At 39.5% G+C, this 7,523-nt stretch overlaps 1 protein-coding gene across 10 annotated transcripts in view; it reads right to left on the bottom strand.

Annotated features, from left to right (window-relative positions):
- The window catches only part of LOC131892268 (calcium/calmodulin-dependent protein kinase type II delta chain-like), a 22,807-nt gene extending 16,772 nt beyond the window's left edge, over nucleotides 1–6,035 (bottom strand). For 3 of the 10 annotated variants that reach the window (XM_059242066.1, XM_059242065.1, XM_059242063.1), the window contains exon 1: nucleotides 5,613–6,035. The gene's annotated coding sequence lies outside the window, so the exon portion shown is untranslated. The remainder of the gene's footprint in view (nucleotides 1–5,612) is intronic. The other 7 variants (XM_059242062.1, XM_059242064.1, XM_059242068.1 and 4 more) reach the window with 5 other exon arrangements.
- Nucleotides 6,036–7,523: the final 1,488 nt, after the last annotated feature.

Below are 7,523 nucleotides of genomic sequence, written 5' to 3'. Positions count from 1 at the left end.
CCCCCCCCCGGTGTTCCACAGAACGAGGCCGGAGGAGAACCATAGAGTACAACGAAAGAGAGAGACGAGAAATTCACAGAGGGGGCCTGCTTATTCTCGAGCCCTCAATTCACACCGTAAGGCTAGCTCGTGAGTGAGTTTATAGCATTGACTGCCAGGGAAACAAATCTTGGGTCTTCAAACCTTCAGCGGGGAGAGACCGAGAGAGGAAGTGCAAAGCGGGCAAAAGCAGGGCTGTTTCCTAGGTATGTGTGGGGAAGGGACAGACAAGGAATGGAATGAGAGGAAAGCGACTTTCTTTCTTCATGTCGATCAAGGATGCCTAGCCGGGTCCTGCATTTTCTACCTTGTTCCTCCGTCTTGTCAACTGGAGGTGTCCAATTCACACGCTATGGACATACTGGCGTTCATTAGTACACAATACCAAGGGGTCTAACTTGGTTGTCTTGATTGAGACAATGGATCAATGAGCAAAGGCGAGTGTAGTTGTCGAATGTTGAGAGTAAAAAAAGCTCAAGTTAACGCTTAGGTTAATAAAAGCTCTGGCACATCCCTAGGCGTCGACTCCAAGAATCTACAACTAACTTGCCGTCATTCTATCTTCCTTAAGAGGAGTAACATAAATAAAAACATTTTAAATCATAACTTTTTTAGTCCACGATCATTGCTTTGTATAATAGGATAAAGTTTTCTCCAAATATTTGTTCTGGTACTTGACAATACAAAATTAAGTTTAGTCAATCTTGAAGACAATTGCAGATTATAAAAAAAAAATTAGAAGCCTCTGAAGAAGTTGAAATAAGCGATTCAGCAATTCACAATTGAATAATGAAAACATATTAAAAAACATAATTCTAAAATATTGCAAGAACAATGTCATAAATGTGTTAACTGTCTTTCCAACCGCAAATACAAAGCCTTTTTTAAAAGTTGTTTAGTTCTTTTCAAATAGTCCTTCTTCGGTTACTGCTTGCAAGGTAAAAAAAAAACACTTGTCACTCATTCCCATCTAAGGTCTGTTCAAAAGGTGGGCTATTTATCCTCGTTTGCTGGAAGTACGTTCATGAACATTGTTTCGTCTGTTGCCACGTTCCAATGGTCTTGCTCATGTTTCAGAAGTGTCTAAAATGCCCAGCACTTTAAGTGCTAACTTGTGCTGGCCTTGTTCACAACAAACATAACAGATTGGAGAAGTTGGACAAACTCACCAAATTAAGTTTTAGTGAGACACTTTGAGTTGCTGACATTTATATAAAAAGGTTCTTGACAGCCATCCAATGACGGCCATCTCCTCAGCATTGGTTCAACAAATGGTTTTTTACTATCGAGCCTCCACTCCGATGCCATGGCAAAAGCCCTCCAGGAACAAAAACACATTTTTCCCATTTTTCAAGTCACCTACAACATGGACTTCTGGCGAGCCCGAGGCTTCAAAGATGGCAATTTACTTCGAACTCGAAAAGAGAGAGAGCCTATCGAAGTCTTGACTTTTAACAATGTCACGAAAGGAAACTTGGAAATGGTGAACTGATTTCAAGCCAAAACCGCCTTGAAGGCTTTACAAACTTTCTTGTAGCCATTTTTCTCCCTCGAGGAACATCTCTTCTTCTTCATCAGCATCCAGGTTTCCATCACTGAAGTGCCCAAGGCTTGGAAATCAGGTGTTGATGTTCCATCTGTGTGTGCCTTAGCACTTCGGCGAGCAAAAAAAGTCCTAGTAAAGCTACCTGAAAGAAGATCGTTGGGTGGGAAATGGGATTGATTCATCAAACAAACTCGTGAGAGCATGGTTGACCTCATTTCCTAATATTCTGAGTCTTCTTTCCCAGCTTAAGCTCATCAAAGGGAATAGAGCACGGAAAGGCGGACTCATATTGAATCAAATCAAAAGTCACCGATATCGACAATGAAGGGATAGAGCCTCTACCGTACGTGCGACTCTTCAAATGTGGTGTTGAATCCCAATTTCAAGGCCTTGAAAATGGCGTCTTACTTTCTGTTTCGGGAAAGAAATAGCCTTGTTTGATCTACTTGGGACTTCGGAGAAGCAGGAGTAAAGCAACATGTGGTCAAAGAGCTCGAGGCGTGAAGATCAAGGCGCGAAGGTTCGTACAACTTCTTGGTCACAGATGGCCCTCAGAACCTCGACGAGAGACCCTATATGGCGTAAAGTCAGACACAAAGGGGTTGCGTTATTACATAGTGGTCATTGTCAATTAGCAAGTGAGTGAAACCAGCTAAAATCCCACCATTGGGAGGAAACTGAAGTCAAATTGCAAAGCAGCTTCTTGTTTGATATTGGTCCAATTTTTGATAACATTATGCTTTCATAACAAGAGAAGCACTAAATTTGGAAATATACCCAACACAAAAGAGACCCTTAACGACAATTTTCATTGGTTGGCTGTGCTGCTGTTGTTTGGGGTTTCAAAACTTTATGTTGGAATAAGAAAAAAGCCTCAAAAAACAATCATGCCAATGAATGACTTCATGACAGGAGAGAGGTCATTGGTTTGAATCTCCTTCTTGACCCTCGTGATAATTTGCTGACTGTCCATGCCCAGTCATGTGATGATTGACTTTAGACAGACATTCAGATGAAAACACAATGCTCTTTGAGAGATATCTAACTACCTTTATTGGCCAATCAAGATCTAGATCTGGAATTATTGGTACAAAACCACCCAAGTCAAGATCTAATCTTAATTTCATTGTAGACACTCAAACATTGGCTTTCAACATTGTACTCCAAACCAATGCACATATTGCAGTTCAATACCCTAACAAGAAATGCATAGCTTTGAAAATGTGAATTAATGCCATTTACACATGCACATTTGGTGTCAAAACTCAATTGGTTCACACTAGAGAGCTTGTCAGAGAAAAGTCACTCCAACCAAAGCACTCGAGACTTTACTTTGAACATATTTTGGTAGCTGGGCAGCAGGGTGTTGGGCTGATCAACTTATCTTGCATTACTCAGTTTCAACCAAAGCAGACAAATGAGCCATCAACTCACTGGCTCCCTGAGTTCGGAACTTGATTTTGAGAATCACATAACTAAATGTGTTCAAAGCTGATCCCCATTGCACACACCAGGCAGCCGCAAGGGAGGCAAAAAAATCTTAGAAATCTCTTGAGTGTTGTTTCTCTGACTAGTCCTCTAGTTCACACCATCACATACGAACCGGCAAGTCTAGCAAACCAGATATTGATTACGTCACTAGAATTATTTGCAATGGTAATGCACAAACTTGTTGTTCAATCTGCATTTGCCTGTCAGTCCTGTCAGAGATAATCCAAGACTTTTGATTTGCAATGGGAGAAGAGCAAAACCTTTCCACCAACTCACTTTGACGAATAATCGAATTTTTCATTCATCAAAATATATAGTAGTCATTTACTACTACCCTTTATTTTCAGCTGACTTGGAAGGATTGTTGAAATCGAATACTCTTGATGGAATACAGTGTCTTTGTTAGGATTCATTAGTACAATGTGTACTTGACGGAAACTTGCACCAAAAGGAAAGCGACCTTTTATCCTAATTAGGAGCAAAACATTGGAATGCCATTCTTTTTTAGTGCTATGTCGTCATCAGCCCCACAATTTGCAGAGTTCCAAAAGTATCCTGGAATCTAAGCCTTCCTTTTTTGCTGGCTAATGTGAAAAGTAAGCTAGGCTCGGCGCAGAATAAATTATCAAGCCATGGATATGGCTTCTCCTATTTCGACAATTCGTAGAACAAAAACAATTTTCACTCTCTCATATCTCTTTTGCAATTTTTGGGGCGGATACCGTTTTCAAGTCTTGCCTTCCCATTCAACAGCCTTTCATAAACTTTTCTAACAAAAGTTGACATGTTCATCAATTGCCGTTTTATTGCCTTCCATGGTGACAATCTTTGTGTGAAGGAGCTTTTCAAGCTTCATCAATTTCATTTGCAACAACTTGTTACTGGATAATAGACTCAACGAGAGTGCAATAAAATGTTTCGCCTTTGCACCGCTTAAGTAAGCAAACTCATTGTCTGACACGTGGTAATGTTGCCAAATATTCACTTTTCTCGAAAACCAGTTTGAGCCGTTGGGAGGTTATTTATAGAGGCATGTTTTCCTTGTTGTGTGATTTGATTCAGTGGCTTCAAATAGATTTAATAAGCGATTGGCACGAATTTGAATCATTAAATTGCCATCTTCGAAAGCAAAAGTTATTGTGATGGTTCAAGGATATAGTAAGATAATTAGTACTTAATTTTTCTCCGCAAAGCTTTAGTTCTATCAAAATGACCGCAATGCAAATGTTGATAACGAATGAAACCAAGCCATAAAGACAAATAAATGTATGGAGTGTCTTCTAAGAAATGCATTTCGCAAACTAATTCATACATTCAACCGATGCCAATCATTGCCATTGAATGAGAGCCTGAATGATTGATTAACTTTGCATTTGACTTTGGCATGAAAAGCCCAATAATGCCTTGCAAATCCATTTTGATGGTCAAAGATTGCGCGATGAATAACGCTTCTTTCATGGTTACAAAATATTCTCACCATTCATTGACAGAAGGTCTTAGTTTAAGCAGCAAATGTAAATGAACTTCTGAAGCGAAAAAGGGCATTCAAGCCAAATATTCTTGTATACGGCGTAATATGTCTTTGATCCGTCAAGTTGTTTGCTAAAGGTTGTGACTATGTTCATTATGAACTACTATTTGAAAATCGTGTTGTTTTGGATAGTTTCATTAGATTTTTTCAGAGCATTGTTATATGGCTATTTAATGAGCTCTTTATTGGTTAAATTAATACTTACTTCATACCGGTAAATAAACACAAACCCCTTGAAGTTGACAAATGTATTTGAAAGCTGGTTGCATATTAATGTACAAAGGGTTCCTAAGTGCATTCATAGTTGTTCATATGAACTAGGTATTTATTGTTTAGTAACGACGGCCAAAATTTGAGTTATTCATTTGATGACATCAAACATTCTTTTTAAGGCTCGAATGATTATGCAATAAAAAATTGGATTTGCTTGAGTGACAAACTGCTATCCGTTACGTTCCTCTCGCATTATTCTTTTTTTCTTGGTCAATATATCATTTTATTCAAACCCCACAGCATAGCTCAAGTATTAGAAGCTAGATCAGGGCATGCTTTATACTTTTAACTCTTTTTAAGCATTTTCTACAGCCTGAAAAGGCAGCTTCTAACCATATTTTAACCATCTCCATTAACCATAAATATTTCCTTTTGTTGATTAAAACCCTTATATAAGATTTTCCTTGAAGAAGCATACCTTTATGAATCTTTATGGAGGCCCTCTAATGCTCAAGGGTTGAAGAACTTAAATTGAGGTAAAAAACGGAAGCTGGAATCAAACCTCAACTTTCAGCGCAAGGACGCAACTCTATACCCACTACGCCAAGGTTTACACTTGCAAATTATGAAGTAGTAATCAATGTTCCTTATTACAAAGCTGAGTCATTGACAGAGTCATTCCCAACCGAAAAAGGGGTCGCAAGAAATCCCAAATTGCATGAATGGAATCTTTTTCCCCTCCAAAAGAAGCCGTCTTGCCATGCCTTATTCAAAATGATTGAGTTGTCTTACCTGCAAAGGGGAGATAAGTGATATCCAATGCTGGCGACAAGCAGTTGAAATTACGAATAAGCCAAGAGTTGGGTGGGATTGAGAACTTTACTTGTTTTATCTCTTCAAAACACAAGCTGTTGAGGAGATATCACAGATGTGACAAGCGTGTTTTTCATGCATGCTCGTTACCCAACCTCCTTGCTGTTCTTCGTTACTCATTTCCTTACCACAAACTTGAGCAAAGAGCCCCTGACCAGGAAGATAATCAAGGGTTAATCAAGCTAGGGGCACAAAGCGTCTTTTGGTAGATCTGTGGCACCACGAGAGTCAAAAGAAGGTAATCGCTGGGAGTGTGTATTGTGTACGTTTTGCGCTGGAAAACCTCTTCTACCACTGGCCTAATCGTCAGTGAAGGTCACATCTTTGAGAAGGTTGGGTGAGTGAAGGTTGGATCCTAGCGCCAATTATACAGCATGCAATCAATGGACAATTTCAACTTGTCATCATCAGTTTAGTTTCAGTACAAATGCTTTATTGAAATGTTATATTAAGCATTTTTAAGTTTCAGAAACGATTGCCATCTAGCATTCAAAGAGGAGTTTTTTCAAAGAGCCAAATTTAGCTCATTGTCAAAGGTAATTAGATTTTGAAGTGGTTTATGAACTAAGAAAGACATATGTGATACCTTTTGGGGCTTAAGCAAAGTTGACGAATCTAGCTCTGAAAAACTAGACCTGGTTTTTTTTCATTTTTCTAAAATCTACCTCCAATAATAACCTTACTCTCTTAGTTGTTTTTTCGACTTAGAATCTAGCCCTGTTTTCAGTTACTTTTAACACTTTTTTGCTGATTGTATACCGATGTGCCCTAAGCCCTTGGCCAAATTTCACTTGCAACTTCAACAAGGTCCACTTAGAGAACAAGGGGTTGAGGTTTAAAATGGTATTAAAATATGACGACAAGTAGACAATTTAGAGTCATTTATCTTTCCAAGGACGGCTTGATCTTTCTAACATCCCCATTGGCAGCAATGAACACCTCCAACCACCTCCAAAAGGACTTGAACACCTTTATGATGACCTCACTGGACATGTCGGCTCTTTCATTTTTTCGACATTCACAGATATGATGAGGGAGTCCACTTTTGGGTGGAAGACTCTGAAGGCCTTTTCCTCAATATGCGTCCAAATGAAGAAATTCAATGGATTCAGGTTAGAAGGGGGTGAGGGGGGGCCCAAATTCCTTGGGCCAGAATCTATTGGAGCTCAACTTCAACTCCAGATACCTCTGAGCGACGACAGAAGTGTGACAGGGAGCATCTACATGGTGCCACGACCAGTTGCCGGCGGTAGCGGCTGCTAAGGGTGACCTTTGCACCAATGACCAGGCTATACTGGGTGCTATCCAGGTTGCCCTTGATCCAGATCAGTGGAGGTCCAAATCTTTTGGGTTCATTTTTTTTAATTTTGGGCAATCACTGAAGTTGCCAGTGGCATTATACGTGTTTTTGATCCTATAAAGGGTGGTCCTGATGATGCTGAAGTTGGTCCTGGCGCTGTCGCCAGCCTCAATCCACAAAATCAATTTTTTTTTCGCGGATTTTTTTTCCATCATTGTTTTTAAACACAAAGAGGTGAAGCTAAGATCAGCTGTTGAAGGGAAAGATATGCCAAGAAAACCCTGCAAATTCTTTCTAATATCTTTTTTAAGCACTGGGTTATTACAAGGTTTATAAGACGTGTCCGAGGACACGGTAAATAAAAACAAACCACTGACAAAAACCAAACCCTCCAAACCAAGCATTTTCTTGCTCTTTCAACCAATGACAATCTTTTTAATCCCATAAAGACTCAAGTCAAACTACTGGCATTAATTGCTCCTCTTCTTCATTTAGATGGTCAGTTTTGGTGCCCCTTTCAAGCTTTTCCT

This window comes from Tigriopus californicus, chromosome 12, assembly GCF_007210705.1.
Source record: "Tigriopus californicus strain San Diego chromosome 12, Tcal_SD_v2.1, whole genome shotgun sequence".
Lineage (NCBI taxonomy): Eukaryota > Metazoa > Arthropoda > Copepoda > Harpacticoida > Harpacticidae > Tigriopus > Tigriopus californicus.
Note: the sequence above shows the minus strand (reverse complement) of the source record. Positions and strands in the feature narration are given on the sequence as shown.